Source organism: Panthera pardus, unplaced genomic scaffold (genome assembly GCF_024362965.1).
Source record: "Panthera pardus isolate Hobbes unplaced genomic scaffold, ASM2436296v1 HiC_scaffold_6, whole genome shotgun sequence".
Taxonomy (NCBI): Eukaryota; Metazoa; Chordata; class Mammalia; order Carnivora; family Felidae; genus Panthera; species Panthera pardus.
The window spans coordinates 85474619-85490336 of NW_026526991.1; the positions used below are offsets into that span (position 1 = coordinate 85474619).

A 15718-nucleotide genomic window follows, 5' to 3' on the forward strand; every position below is an offset into this window, starting at 1 on the left:
TGGAGATGGAGTTTACTTAAAAATGAAATCTTTAAAAAAAGAAAAGAAAAAAAAAAGGCACGAGAGAACTTCTTCACATTTTCTCTGACAGGTGAAGATACAGTGAGAAGACAGTCTTCACAGAAGAGACCTTTCACCAGAACCCCACCCAGGTAGGAACCCTGATCTTGAACTATAAGAACTGCAAGAAAACAAAGTTCTACTGGTTAAACCACCCAGTTTATGGCATTTTGCTATGGTGGCCCAGGATGACTAATACAGATAGGAAGATGGTAGTTTTATTTGTTTTTGTTTTTGTTTTTAATTTTTTTATGTCTATTTATTTTTGAGAGACAGAGACAGAATGAGAGACAGAGCATGAGTGGGGAAGGGGCAGAGAGAGAGAGGGAAACACAGAATCTGAAGCAGGCTCCAGGCTCTGAGCTGCCAGCACAGAGCCTGAGGCAGGGCAGGAACTCAGGAACTGCGAGATCATGACCTAGGCTGAAGTTGGATGCTTAACCAACTGAGCCACCCAGGCACCCCAGAACATGGTAATTTTTGAGCCAAGGAGCAACATGATCTGACCTTTCAAAAAAAATTATTCTGGCTGCTACATTGAAAAAAACAAATAGAAAACCCATAGGTAGCCAAAGGAAGAAACAAGAAAGGTGGCAGAAAAGGGGCTCAGTTGGTTAAACGTCTGACTTCAGCTCAGGTCATGATCTTGCAGTTTGTGAGTTTGAGCCTCTCGTTGGGCTCTGTGCTGACAGCTCAGAGCCTGGAGCCTGCTTTGGATTCTGTGTGTCTCTCTCTGTTCCTTCCTTGCTCACACTCTGTCTTGCTGTCTCCCTCTGAAAAATAAAGAATTTAAAAAAATAAAAAAATAAAAAGGAAATGTGGTCGAATGATCTAGATAAATATAATAGTAGCTTGGACCACTTGGGTAGTAGCTATGCCGATGATGAGAAATGGTAAGAATCTGATTTCTGAATCTACAAAGTTGCTGACAAACGTGAGGTACAAAAGAAAGAGAGAGTCAAGGACAACTCAAAGATTTCTTGCCTGAGCAAGCAGACGGATGAGATCATTTAATGAGATGGGGAAGAATGCAAATAGCAATTTGGGGAGGACTTACTAGTAAGATCAGAATTCTGTTTGAGAATATTAGATTTGCTTAACTGACTAAGCCACCCAGGACCCTAAGAATATTAGATTTGAAGTACCTATTATGATTCTGCACCCAATATTGACGTGTGGACTCTTTCCAAACAATTCTCTACACCAGCTGGGTACCTATGATTTAACTCATTTCTGACACTATCTACCTGATAATTGTGTCAGATCCCACAGGACTCAGTCCTACAAGACTGCCTTTCCCCTACTTGAGATGGCAGTGCCAGTCCAGGTTGTCACTTGTGTTTCTAACCAAATGACTATAGGCTGGAGACTCCAACAGCCCCACTCCTTGGGTCTATTAACGTGCTGGAGTGACTCACATGACTTAGAGAAACATCTACTTACTAGATCACCAGCTTATTATGAAAGGATATATAGCTCAGGAGCAGCCAGACGGAAGAGATGCATAGGACAAGGTATATGGGAGAGGACATGGAGTTTCTGTGTCCTCTCCAGGAGTGTCCTCGAATATCCACGAGTTCACAAACCTGGGGTCTCTCTGACCCTGACCTTCTGGGTTTTTATGAAGGCTTCAATTCTGTAAGCACGATTGATTAAATCACTGGCTATCAATTCAACTTCTAGCCTCTCTTCCTCAGAGGTCAGGAGGGTGGGACTGAAAATTCCAACCATCCAATCACCAGGTGGGTTCCCCTTAGACAAAGCCCCCATTCTTAGGTGTTTTCAAAAGTACACTCATTAACATAAATGTAGGTGTGGTTGTGAGATATTTGTTTTGAATATTAAGACACACTTATTACTCTTACTACTCAGGAAATTCCAATGGTTTTGAGAGCTCTATGCCAGAAATGAGATGAAGACCAAATATATATTTCTTATAAATCAAAATATCACACCTATGTACATCCAGTCTATAGGAGAAATATTCAGCCAAGAGACATAAATTTAGGAGTTGTAAGAATATATAATTTAGAGCCATGAGATGAAGAATCTTCTAGGAACTGACAGTAAACTGAAAATGGGAAATACAAAGATTAAGTCCTGTGATACTTGAGTGTTCAGAGCAACTACTCTTAAATTATGGTTTGTGGCTCCAGGGGGTTCTTTGAGATCTTTTCATGGAGGCCTGGAGGTCAGAACTGTTTTTGTAGTAGTACACAAACATTATTTGTCTTTCTTTTTTTATATACTATATTAACAATTGCATTGAAAATACAAAAACAATGGTGGGTGAACCTGCAGCCACTTTAGCACAAATCAAGACACTGTCATCAAACTCTATTAGAAAACATTGTACTTTTCATCTTCTTATATTTAAAATAAAGGTGCAGTTTCATTGAAACATGTTCTTGAGGACAGGGTAAACATTATTCACTGGTTCTCAATGCTTCGGTACATATTTATTTAACATTCTGTCCATCAACATGGAAAGTCCTTTTAAAGAACTTTAAGTACAAGCCAAAGAACTGTGCTTGTCTTAAGAAAAGACACTTGTGCCATTGTTTGAATTGCAAGTCAAACTAACTGATATTTTTCATGGAACACAATTTTTACTTGAAAAAAAAAAATGACTAACAGAGGCGCCTGGCTGGCTGAGTCAGTACAGTATGTGATTCTTGATCTCAGGGTCATGAGTTCAAGCCCCACATTGGGTGTAGAGATTACTTTAAAAAATAAAATCTTCTAAAAAAAAACCTGACTAACAGAAAAGATTATGGTTTTATATAGACTTGGATTTTTAGCAGACATTTTCTTGAAAATGAACCAAGTGACCTTGCCACTTCAAGGAAAATAAACGGATGGCATTTGTTGCCAGTGATAAAATTTAAGCATTCGAGCAAAACTTAGACTTTTCGAAGACATATATCTACCAAGCTTGATAGGTTCCCAATACTTGTTTGATGAGGTGGGTTGTAATAATAACAAATATAATTTTTTGATATCATATAATGTGATGTGTAAACATTTGGAAGATCTGCATAATTAAGGGAAACAATATTTTCTCTTTTTTTTAAGATTTTATTTTTTTAAGTACTCTCAATACCCACGATGGTTCTTGAACTCATGACCCTGAGATCAAGAGTCACATGCTCTTCTTATTTTTTTTTTTTTAATGTTTATTTATTTTTGAGCGTTAGAGAAAGAGTGCGAGCAGGGGAGGGGCAGAGAGAGAGGGAGACACAGAATCCAAAGCAACCTCCAGGCTCTGAGCTGTCAGCACAGAGCCGACTTGGGGCTCCAAGTCACAAACTGCAAGATCATGACCTGAGCCAAAGTCAGAGGCTTAACTGGCTGAGCCATCCAGGCGCCCCAGGAGTCACATGCTCTTCTGACTGAGCCAGCCAGGCACTCTAGGGAAATATTATTTTCCAAATGACCAATTTATAACATTAGCAAATCATGCATCTAAAAGAGCCATTCCAAGTGCAAGATAGATGAATAGATTTTAATGTAAGTTTAAAAAGTTCATTGGTAAGATTTCAGATTATACTTTACAACTAATCTTCAAGAAACCACTTCTTGGAATTGAGATGTGGGATCAAAGGAAAATGTCCAGAATTATCTGAAAAGGCTATTAAAATATTCCTTCCTTTTCCAAACACGAATCTGGTGAGGTCAGATTTTCTTCATATGCTTCAATGAAAATAACCTATTACATTAGGTTGAATGAAAAGCAGAAGTGAGGATCCAGCTGTTCTCTATTTCACCAGACCGGGAGTGGACAATTTTTTTTTCTACAAAAGTCCTGATACCTAATATTTTAGGATTTGCAGGCCACACAATCTCTGCCACAAATGTGCAACTCTTCCACTGTAGTGAGAAAGCTTTCATAAACAATACAGAAAAAAACGAATAAAGGGGAGCCTGGGTGGCTTAAGCGTCCAACGTCTGCTCAGGTCATGATCTCCCAGTTCATGAATTTGAGCCCTGCATCGGGCTCTGTGCTGACAGCTCAGAGACTGGAGCCTGCTTTAGATTCTGTGTCTCCCTCTCTCTCTCTCTCTGTCTCTGCCCCTCTCCCATTCATGCCGTCTCTCTCAAAAATAAAATAAACATTAAAAAAAAAAAAAGAAGTGAATATGTATGGCAGTGTTCTCATAATAGGCAGTAGGCTGAATTTGGCCGATAGGCTGTACTTTGTGTATCCTTAGGCCTCTGAACTGGACATTAAAGAGATTTTTAAAAATGTAAAAACAATGCCAGTCTTCTCACTAATTTGTGTTGGAAAATACAGTTTTCTTTCTCATAAAAATGGTATTTCTATTAACATGTAATTGGTGTATAATTATTATTTTCAAATGAATCAATAGATAATTCTTTTTTTTTCAATATATGAAGTTTATTGTCAAATTGGTTTCCATACAACACCCAGTGCTCATCCCAAAAGGTGCCTTCCTCAATACCCATCACCCACCCTCCCCACCCTCCCATCCCCCATCAACCCTCAGTTTGTTCTCAGTTTTTAAGAGTCTCTTATGCTTTGGCATAGATAATTCTTGTAAAAGTCTCAATTTTAATTTCCAGAAGAGTAAATATTGATAGATACAGGCCACATAACAAAAGCTCTTTGAGGTTCTCAATAATTTTTAAGGTAGTGTAAAGGTGGTCCTGGGACTAAAAAGTTTGACAACTACTGGTTTAAAAGTTGGGGGCATGAGAAGGAACCAGCAAATGAGACAAGGGGACCAGCTCATGAGAAAGTAGGATAATTAGAAATGTGACCCCCCGGAAGCCAAGTCAAGAAATTCTTTCAGGGAAGAGGGTGTGAGGTTAGCTATGTCCATTGATAATTATCTTGTCAAATGTTAATGATGTGAAACCAATAGACAGGGAAATGTTAAGCTTCAAGGGAGAGGAGAACTAATCATTTGCCATAGGACACTGGAGAAGAGGAAGGTGACAGTATCCAGAGCACTGGTTGAAGATTTTGCTGTAAATGAGTGGAGAGGGGGTGCCTGGGTGGCTCAGTCGGTTAAGCGTCTGACTCTTGATTTTTGTTCCAGTCATGGTCTCTAGTTCGTGGGTTCAGGCCTCATGTTGGGTTCTGTGCTGATGGTGTGGAGCCTGCTTGGGATCCTCTCTCTCTGCCCCTCTCCCTTGCTTGTTCTCTCTCTCTCTCTCAAAATAAATAAACTTAATAAGTAAATAAATAAATAGTTCCACTTCTACTGAAACACGAGGTAGTAAATAAAGGATGAGGACAACTGCAGCCAAATTTGTAGGTGCAGAAGCAGGAAACTGAGGGAGTACCAATCTGATGGCTTCTATTTTCACTTAAAAGTAGGAGGTGAGGCATCTGTTGGGATGAGGGGGTGAAATGTTTGGAGGCTTAGAGGAGTGAAAAAATGAAAGGCTGAAGAAAAGAGAGCTGACTAGGGAAATTAGAAGGAAATCTACGTAATGTTGATTTTCCAGGTGGGGTTTAGGATCATGAATATATTGTCCAATGCACCAATCTGTATAATGGTTGTTGGCTCTTCTCTAGCAAATATTTAATAGTTCAGGTGTTAGTACGTTAGTACACAGATAACAGAGACAACAGACCTGCTGGACAGAGACAGTACATATTTTAGGATTTGTGGGCCATATGGTCTCTATCATAACTATTCAACTCAGCCTTTGTAGTGTGAAATCAGCCACAGACAATATGTAAATGAATGAGCCTGACTGTATTCCAATAAAACTTTATTTATGGACACTAAAATTTGAATTTAATGCAATTTCTTGTGTGTCATAAAATATTCTTACTTTGAATTTTTTAACTAGTTAAAAATGTAAAAATAGGGGCGCCTGGGTGGCTCAGTCGATTAAGCGTCCGACTTCAGCTCAGGTCATGGTCTCACGGTCCGTGAGTTCGAGCCCCGCGTCGGGCTCTGTGCTGATGGCTCAGAGCCTGGAGCCTGCTTCCGATTCTGTGTCTCCCTCTCTCTGACCCTTCCCCGTTCATGCTCTGTCTCTCTCTGTCTCAAAAATAAATAAACGTTAAAAAAATATTAAAAAAAAAAATGTAAAAATAATTATCAGCTTGTGAGTCACACAAAAACAAGCAGCAGGTAGATTTGGTCTGCAGTGCCCATAGTTTGTGAACCTCTGCTCTAGACCATAGCAGATTAGAAAAAGTTGCACCCTCAGGGAAGGACTACCCCAAGACCTTGAATAGAGCTTGGGTTGGTTTCTATTTGTTCCTTTTGTAGGGTGCTCTTGTGTAATACACAATATGGATCTCTTTATGTGATGGTCCTTGCAGTTAGTCTGTTGGGTGATATAACAAAAGGAAACAAAATATGGGCATTGAGGATACTGGTACAAAATGCACCACTGCAGTATAAACTGGATAGAAATAGAAATGAAGGTGGAAAGGAGCTGATAGACACCTAATCCAGGGGGTCAAGGACAGTTAAGTCTTTTTTTTTTTAACTTTTTTTAACATTTTTTTTTTTAACATTTTATTTATTTTTGAGACAAAGAGAGACAGAGCATGAACAGGGGAGGGTCAGAGAGAGGGAGACACAGAATCTGAAACAGGCTCCAGGCTCTGAACTGTCAGCACAGAGCCTGACGCGGGGCTCGAACTCACGGACTGTGAGATCATGACCTGAGCAGAAGTCGGCCGCTTAACCGACTGAGCCACCCAGGCGCCCCAAGGACAGTTAAGTCTTAATGAGCTCAAGGAACCGATTGATAACAGAAGTGACTAAGGGAAGAATTGGAAGGAAGATCAAAGTCCTGGAGTGGTATGTTGGCATGTAAGATTTTAAGAATGAAAGAGCTCCATGTTGATAACAGGGTATGGACAGCTCACCCAGGGGTCAAAGTCTTTGATGGGAAAGAGGAAATTGACCAAGTTGTCAATAAGTGATAGTATCAACAAAGGTTAGAGGTTGAGGTCATGAATCATAAAGGAACAGTGAGAGTGAAAATGCAATGACCTGAAAATGGTTCGGGGACAAAGGGAAGATCCATCAATTGCTCTATCACATGGCTGACACTCCCTGGTTATCTCCCTTTCAAAAAGTAGCTTCTAACCTGTTGCTCCTATACCCCAAAGAATTAGGTCCTTCAAGAACCTTTTCTTTCTTAGAACTTAGAACCATAGAACTGATCTGGCAGGAAGACAATCATGAAGAACCTTAGAGGCTAACAGATGAAGGAGCAGAACACTTTTGCTTCATTATATTCACATTTTCCAATTGCCTACTGAAATCTCCAGTTAAATGTATTAGAGTTTTCTTAAGCTCACTATGTCCAAAATAGAACTTAATTTCCTCCTTGACACACTCTACCATTTCCCCCATCTAAATGTTTTGCTTCCCCTTGAGTACACTCTCATACAAGGACCAACCCTTCCTGCCACAATTCCCTTCATAGCTATCCTTAATCCATCCGTCTTTACAGCCACTGTTACTCCTTGGCTTCAGGCTTTCATCATCTCTCACTTGGATTATTATAACATCCTTTCAATAATCTCCCTAATAACCCTAGGTTTATTTACAATTTTCATAAGCTATTTCATGTTGTTCTGCATTAATTTTGACTTCTATTTAAAAAAAAAATTTTTTTTTAACATTTATTTATTTTTGAGACAGAGAGAGACAGAGCATGAATGAGGGAGGGTCAGAGAGAAAGGGAGACACAGAATCTGAAACAGGCTCCAGGCTCTGAGCCATCAGCACAGAGCCTGACACGGGGCTTGAACTCACGAACTGCGAGATCATGACCTGAGCTGAAGTTGGACACTTAACAGACTGAGCCACCCAGGCGCCCCAATTTTGACTTTTAAAAAATATTGCTTTGGGACACCTGGCTGGTTCAGTCAGTAAAGCATGCAACTCTTGATCTTGGGGTCGTGAGTGTGAGCCCCACTTTGGATGTACATTTTACTTAAAAAAATTAAACCTTAAAAAATATATTGCATTAAAATATCATTTATCTTGTGTACTGAGTCTTTTAGTGCCTTCTTAAATTGTGCCTACAAAGCAAGTGCTTCATTCATTTCACCCTGGTCCCAGCCTTCCTAACTACTTCTGTCTTGTCTCTTGCAATCTGCTTTCCATTCAGCAAAGACAGTCAACTAAAATACATATGTAGTCATGCCACATTTCTGTTTAAAATTCTTCAATGGATCCCTCTCAGTTTAATTCAACAAGACTTAATGGTCTCTCCTTACTATTTTAGCCTCTTTTGTAGATTTCTTCCTCCTTTATTTATCATTACCATGACTACCATTATTCGTGAGCACAGAATGAACACATTGTTTTTAGAACTTTACATATATTATCTCATCTTATATGATAAGGTGGGGTAACTACTATTACTTTATTTATATATCATTTCATAGGCAAAGACACTTAACTATGAGTTTCTATAATTCCCTTCATCTAGGTCTCTTTTAGGCTTTTCCACATGTTTCCACTGCCTGGAAGACTCTTCGGTTTTCTTCTCTGGTTACTTCCTGTGGTAGGCTGAATAATGCCCCGTTCTGCCACAAGGACATCCATATACGCCAAGGAATATATGTGGTCAACAGAAGTAGGAAAGGTCAAGGAACAGATTCTTCCCCAGAGCATTCAGAAAGAATACAATCCTGTGACTCCTTGACTTTGGACTTTAATGTCCAGAACTGCAAGAAGGTAAATTTGTGCTGTTTTTTTTTTTTTTAATTGATATATAATTGACATATAACATGTTAGTTTCAGGTGTACAACATAATTATTTGATATTTGTATGTCTTGTAAAATGATCACCATAAGTTTTTTTTTAATGTTTATTTATTTTGAGAGAGAGAGAGAGAGAAAGTGGGGAAAGGCAGAGAGAGAGAGAGAGAGAGAGAGAGAGAGAATCCCAAGAAGGCTCCATGCTGTCACCACAGAACCCCACGCTAGGCTTGATCTCACAAATCTCGAAATCATGACCTGAGTCAAAATCAAGAGTCGGAAGTCTTAACTGACAGAGCCACCCAGGGCCCCACAATAAGTTTAATTAACATCCATCACCATACATTGTTACGTTTCTTTTTTCTTGTGATGAGAACTCTCTTAACAACTTTTTTTTTAATTTTTTTTTTTTTAACGTTTATTTATTTTTGAGACAGAGAGAGACAGAACATGAACAGGGGAGGGTCAGAGAGAGGGAGACACAGAAGCTGAAACAGCCTCCAGGCTCTGAGCCATCAGCCCAGAGCCCGACGCGGGGCTCGAACTCACGGACCGCGAGATCATGACCTGAGCTGAAGTCGGACGCTTAACCGACTGAGCCACCCAGGCGCCCTTAACAACTTTCAAATATACAATACGGTATTTTTTTTTTTATTTTTATTTTTTAACATCTTTATTTTATTTTCAGAGAGAGACAGAGTGCGAGTAGGGGGAGGTGCAGAGAGAGAGGGAGACACAGAATCTGAAGCAGACTCCAGGCTCTGAGCTGTCAGCACAGAGCTTGACGTGGGGCTCAAACTCACAGACCATGAGATCATGACCTGAACCGAAGTAAGACACGCAACAGACTGAGCCACCCAGGCTTCCCTACAACATGGTATTATTAAGTATAGTCACCATGCTGTACAAATGTGTATTGTCTTAGCCACTAAATTCATGGCAATTTGTTACCACAGCGATAGGAAACACTTCCTCAGGGAAGCCTTTTTTTGATCTCCCCAAACTGGATTAGCCACTCCTCCTCAATGTTTGCTCAATTCCCTGTCCTTACCTTTCCCACAGCACTTGCCTTGCTGCATTGCATTTCCCTGTTTGAAGCCCATCTCTACCGCAAAGCTGTGTGTTGCTCCAACATGGATCACATTATTCCTCTTCTTCCCCAGAGCCTAACTTAAAGATACTGCTGAGCTGTAGCTCAGTAGGTATTTGTTGGATGAATGAACCCTCAAAAAGGGTTAAGATTATGTATTTATAATAAATCACGTGGAGTGACTAGTACGTTTTAAATGCAACTGAACTGGTCTTCCTAGCAAGAACAATAAAAAAAATCAACGCACAGAGCGGACTTTTTCCTAAGTGCCCCATGAACATCAAAGTAAAGTGGTTACCTTGACAACAAGGAGAAATCTGCTTTCCTTAGAGAAATGAAGTAGCAAAGCAAGAGAGAGTGAAATAATTAAGAAATTTTGAGGTTTAACAGGGACGTCTAAGTTTTTTACATAATGAGACATATGCTTCGACATGACATGTGTGCCAGCTACCATAAGTTTTTGTTCATGACAATAGTGAATTAAATGTGACTGTACTGGGCTTGCTACTATTGGATATGATTCCAACATGAGTCAGGGCCACATGACATTTTATTTATTATTTTCCTTTTGTTGTAAATCTTTGGTGTGCTCTAGTTTCACCATGTAATTTTATTTTATTTCTTTATTTTTTAAATTTTAATTTAATTTTTTTAATTTTTATTTTTTTAATGTTTATTTTTAAGAGAGAGAGACAGAGAGAGAGAGACAGAGTGCAAGCAGAAGAGGGGCAGAGAGAGAGGGAGACACAGAATCTAAAGCAGGCTCCAGGCTCTGAGCTGTCAGCACAGAGCCTGATGCGAGGCTCGAACTCACAAGCTGTAAGATCATGACCTGAGCCGAAGTCGGACACTCAACCACCTGAGCCACCCAAGTGCCCCAAATTTTTAATTTTATTTTAAGTAGCCTCTAGACCCAATGTGGCGCTTGAACTCACAACCTTGAGATTAAGAGTCACATGCTCTACTGACTGAGCCAGCCAGGCACCCCGCACAATGTAATTCTAATATGCTGATTATGAAAAACAGAGGTCTTTCAGAATTGTGAGGGGTCCTTACAGAGTCACCTGAGTTTCTCTCTCATCTTCTACCTCCCCAACTGTTCAGAAGTCTGGTATTGCAAGGCTGAAGTCAAAGAGTTAGCTGGACAAGTTTTTGTCTGGAGACTCTAAGGAAAAATTAACTTCCAAGTTCTCCAGTGCAGTTGGCAGAATTCAGTTCCTTGTAGTTGTAGGAGTAAAGTCCCATTTACTTGCTGGCTGTCACTTAGGACTTGCTCTAAGCAACTAAAGGCTGCTGTTAGGTCTTTTCCCATGGCCACCATTGTTACTTCACAATATGGTATGTTTGCTTTCTTCCAGGCCAGCCAGACTTTGCCTTCTGCAACCAGCCAGAGAAAACTCCCTACTTTTAAAGAGTTCATGTATTTGGGTCAGGCCTACCTAGATAATCTCCACATCTCAAGGTCACCTCTGCCACATAAGAACATAATCACAAGAGGAAAAGTCATCATATACACAGTCCTACGAATAGCATGCACAACATACGGGTGAAAAATTTGGTGCCATTTTAGAATTCTGCCCGCCCCAGCACTACACATCAAAGTTGATCAGAATGGGAGTGTATTTTGAAAACAAATAAACAAAAACACCTAAGATTTTTCTCAGTACTTTTCCTTATATTCCCACAGAGAACCACTCCTTTAATGGCACTGAATTTGAACAACTCACAATTACATAATTAATTTCATTCAGTCATATCTAATCCAATTCTTCCTGCATGACTCTTAACTTCAATTGGTTACACAATTAGCTTGCACAGGCTACCCTGCTGGCCAATGAATTCACATGAGCTAGCTAATCCATAAGACAACAAAACATTCTTTTGGAGAGCTAACAATATCAGCTGGTGGTTATGTTATTATGCTAGAGTTTTACAGGGTGCTACTATTAGGGGAAACTAGGTAAATGGTACATGAGACTCTTCTTTTACTTCTTATAACTGTATGTGAATCTACAAGTTTCATCTCAAACTGAAATTTCAAAGTAAAACAATCCGGTTTTTAGTGTGGTGTCAAATTATAGATGCCACATATCAGACTACCTGGTTTTGCTCTTTCCAGAATAAAAAAGTATGACCAGAGATAGGACTGGAAGGTTGAAAAGTAGGAAGTTGGGTTTGGAATTCCCTAAGTGAGGAATCTGATAAGAGCTCAATGAATGATGAGCAAAAAGCTCCAGACAGGCTTTTCCCCAGCTGAAGCAGCAATTTCTAGATTTTACCAAGTGGGTAAATCAGCTATTCATATTTTGGAGTTTGTGCATTGTTTAGAAGATTGGAAATCCAAAGCTTTTGCTAAGTTTTTGTTCTATTATTCAGAGAAGCAGATATTTTAAGCAACAACACTGTGTTGTGACCACTTAACAGAGGAAGAAATTTAAAAAAGAAGCCTCAAGGAGCGAGTTACCTATTTTCTTCTAGACACCATTTCTGTGATTCCAGTCACCATCACCATGTGACAAGGAAGGCCCATCAATATTTTCCTCTGCGTGGATAGGTTGTACCCTGGCAAGGTAGGAAGAGAGCTGAAATGAGCCTTTGATTCAGTCAATTATGATTTTGACGACAAAAAGTCTTTTAAAATAACTATTAAACTTAAATTTTAGATTGTTACATAATGAAACATCACATAAAAGTACTATATTCTGTGATCAACTTTGTTCTCTAATTTATTTTTTCTATTTGACCCCAAGCAAAAATTTTCCAGGCAACTTTCCAATGCTGTCTACCAGCTATTTTTTCCTTACATCTTAGTTATTAAAACTTCATGGTTTGCTACTCTAAGTCTGTAATAATTGAGGAAGTGGACTAAGGTGTCCTCATTCTGCTAATCCCTGCTTGTTTTTCACAAAATTACTAATCTTCAGGGAACATCTCAAACCATTATTTTTATTTCTGAGTCAGAAAACCAAAAAGCGGAGAAAGTTGTGGATAACAAGTGCTCTTGGAACATTAGACAATCTTTTATCTGGAAAGAGATGGATTTGATACATTGTCATTAAAAGTTCAGGGTGCCCCAAAGGTAGGATTATTTGATTCTCAATATACAACTTTTAAAAACTAAGACAAGGTTGACAGAAAAAAGTATAAAGGGTGTTTTTGTCTTTGTAGCTTACTCTGTGTCACGAGAATATTTGTATTTATGCAACACATCAGTTAAAGGATGCCCACTTTCGTGGCCCTAAATATAAAAAACAAAACATTTTAGTTTGATGTCATTTGAGCCATCAAGGTCACTTTACATGGAAAGAAGTGACTAGTTCATGATGATGGGTCCTGACCATGGGTGTACTTTTCAAACTTTGGAAACAATAAAGGCAATACATTTCAGCAGAAGATAGCTTTTGCCCTATTGGAATGCTTCTTGAGTCTACCATGTTAGAGTCAATCTATCCTGCCATAGGATGGCAGGCAATGCAGAAGAGCCTGAGACCAGACAGCCAGTGCCGAACTGACAGATTTATAAGAGCACATTCCAGTGTAACCATCCTATATGCAGTCACATGAGTGGGCCCAGCAAAACCTATAGAAGTAACGTAGACAGCCTGGGTCAGAGGACCCAGAGAGGGTCCTGCAGGACCAGCCAAGAATAGAAATCAAACTCTCAAACCATGAGATCATGACCTGAGCCAAAACCAAGAGTTGGGTGCTTAACTGACTGAACCACCCAGGCGTCCCTTATGCCAATTTAATGACTGAAGTACAGCACTGATTTTTTTTTTTTAAGTTTATTTATTTTGAGAGAGAGAGAGAAAGAAAGAGCACAAGTGGGGGAGGGTCAGAGAGAAGTAAAGACAGAACCTCAAGCAGGCTCTGCAACCTCAGTGCAGAGGCCATGCGGGTCTTGGACTCACAAACTGCGAGAGCATGACCTGAATCAGATGCTTAACTGACTGTGCCACCCAGGTGCTCCCAGCAGGGATTTTATTTTGCTTTCAGTCTTCAGCAGTTCAATTTATGAGGTCCTGAATCCTCATGTAATTTATTGTAGCAAAATATTGTTCCAATTAGGCTTCTTTCCACCAGAAAAAAATCCTTAAATGGCTTCTTTTGACTACACAAGAATGTTCTTTATCTTCAGCCTTATCTATTGAATCACCTCCTTCCCAATTCTGATTGCTACATATATTTCCAGGTATATCCTATCTTTCTCCCAAGTTATCATCTTTCTCCAAAAAATCCCAACTCCAGCCAAACTAGCCTGATCATACTTTCTAGACTATGCCATAAGCATTCTTTAACATTTTTGCTGTTGATTTTTTTCTCAAATAACTTTCCACTTATCTAGAAATGTCCCATTCAAATTTTACCTTCTATATGAGGCTTCTTCTCTAATTATTCCCAAATTATTTTTTCGAACTCCTTTAATAATTTATTGTCCAAACCATTCAGTTAATACCCACTATGGTCATTTATTACAGTTACATTTATTTTGTATGAATGTTTTATCTACACACCTGAATTGTAGCCTTCTGGAGATCAAGGTCTACATTTTATGCCTTATATAAATATAAAGTGTTATTAGCAATGTAATGCCCCCGATTTCGAATTCGAGAGACCACCAAGGAGCCGATACCGATACAAATGCACGAGGGTTTATTTACAAACTCGAGTTTGGGCCCAAGTATACCCGACACAGCGGAGCAGGGACTTGGACCCCTAAGTTAATAGTCGAAGCAGTTTTATAGGGGCCAGTGGCCAGTGAGATTGTAACACACACAGAAAGTTGCATAGTCATGTCAGTCCACACGCAGGTGGCCAATTGAATTACAATTTACCCTATAGTAACTGGTTGAACTAGCCTATCACTCTGGTCAGAATTGGCGCGCAAGTTTGGCGGGCAAAAGGCGGGGTTTACATTCTTTGGCGGTTAGGGGTTCCGCATTCCTATTTGAGCCGGTTTCCAGTAAGGGTGTGCTCAGCGGCTTGACTAGGGTCGGGGGAGTGTCTTAGGTCTCGTGGGGGTTATACATGAGATGGTGGGTGTAGCATAAAATGGAGTTAGTCTTGCTCTGCTTGTCCAGGGTTAGGGGATTTTTGTTAAATTCCTTGGGTCCCACAGTAAATATTGATATTGAAAGAGGCAGTGAGATTTGAGTAGGTAGGGAGAGAAGGTGCATTCTAGAGGAAAAGCAGTAACAAGTGAGAATATGTATGGTTTATTCCGGAAATGGGAAAGATAATATCAAATAAAGGGTCAATTCAATTACTTAACAACAACAACAACAACAGCACTCAGCTATCCATTCTTCATCTCGCTTGCTTTTCTCCAAGGCACAGTGATGTTCATTTATGCCTCAGGGCTTTTACACTGCTGTGGAAAATATGATCACAGAAATAGAATTTTAAAAATACTTTGTTGTTTGCAAAAACTGTGTTACAGGAAAAAGAAAAGAAAAGAAAAGAAAAAAACTGTGTTACAGGAAGGAAAGAGGGGGAATGTTTACTGACCAGAGGCAAATTATCACCATTCGCCAGTTCCAGGGTCTATTTTACACCTAAATTCTCCTCCCCATCCCCCAGTTGCCTAGTGGTTAGCAGGAGAGGAAATGCCTCAAAACATCCAGCAGGGTGGGGGAAGGGAGAGCCCTGTAGTCAAAAGTTCCTAAGAGCTCTTTGAAAGGGGTGCTGTTTCCATGTATTTAAAAGGGCCACACAGCTGGTCAACTAAAACACTGAGGAACTACCATTTACCTGAGATCTTAAATTTCTCCAACAACTGACAGGTAGTGCTTTCTTCATTCAACAAGTTCATTTATCCAACAAATATTCTCTGAATGTCCACTATAAGAGGCAT

The 15718-nt window shown here is 39.6% G+C and overlaps 1 long non-coding RNA gene across 1 annotated transcript in view; it reads right to left on the reverse strand.

Annotated features, from left to right (window-relative positions):
* LOC109268736 (uncharacterized) overlaps positions 1-15718 on the reverse strand; it is a 45476-nt gene that overhangs the window by 19819 nt on the left and 9939 nt on the right. Inside the window, exon 2 of the long non-coding RNA XR_008419606.1 lies at positions 12329-12426. This is a non-coding gene — a long non-coding RNA (uncharacterized LOC109268736). The remainder of the gene's footprint in view (positions 1-12328; positions 12427-15718) is intronic.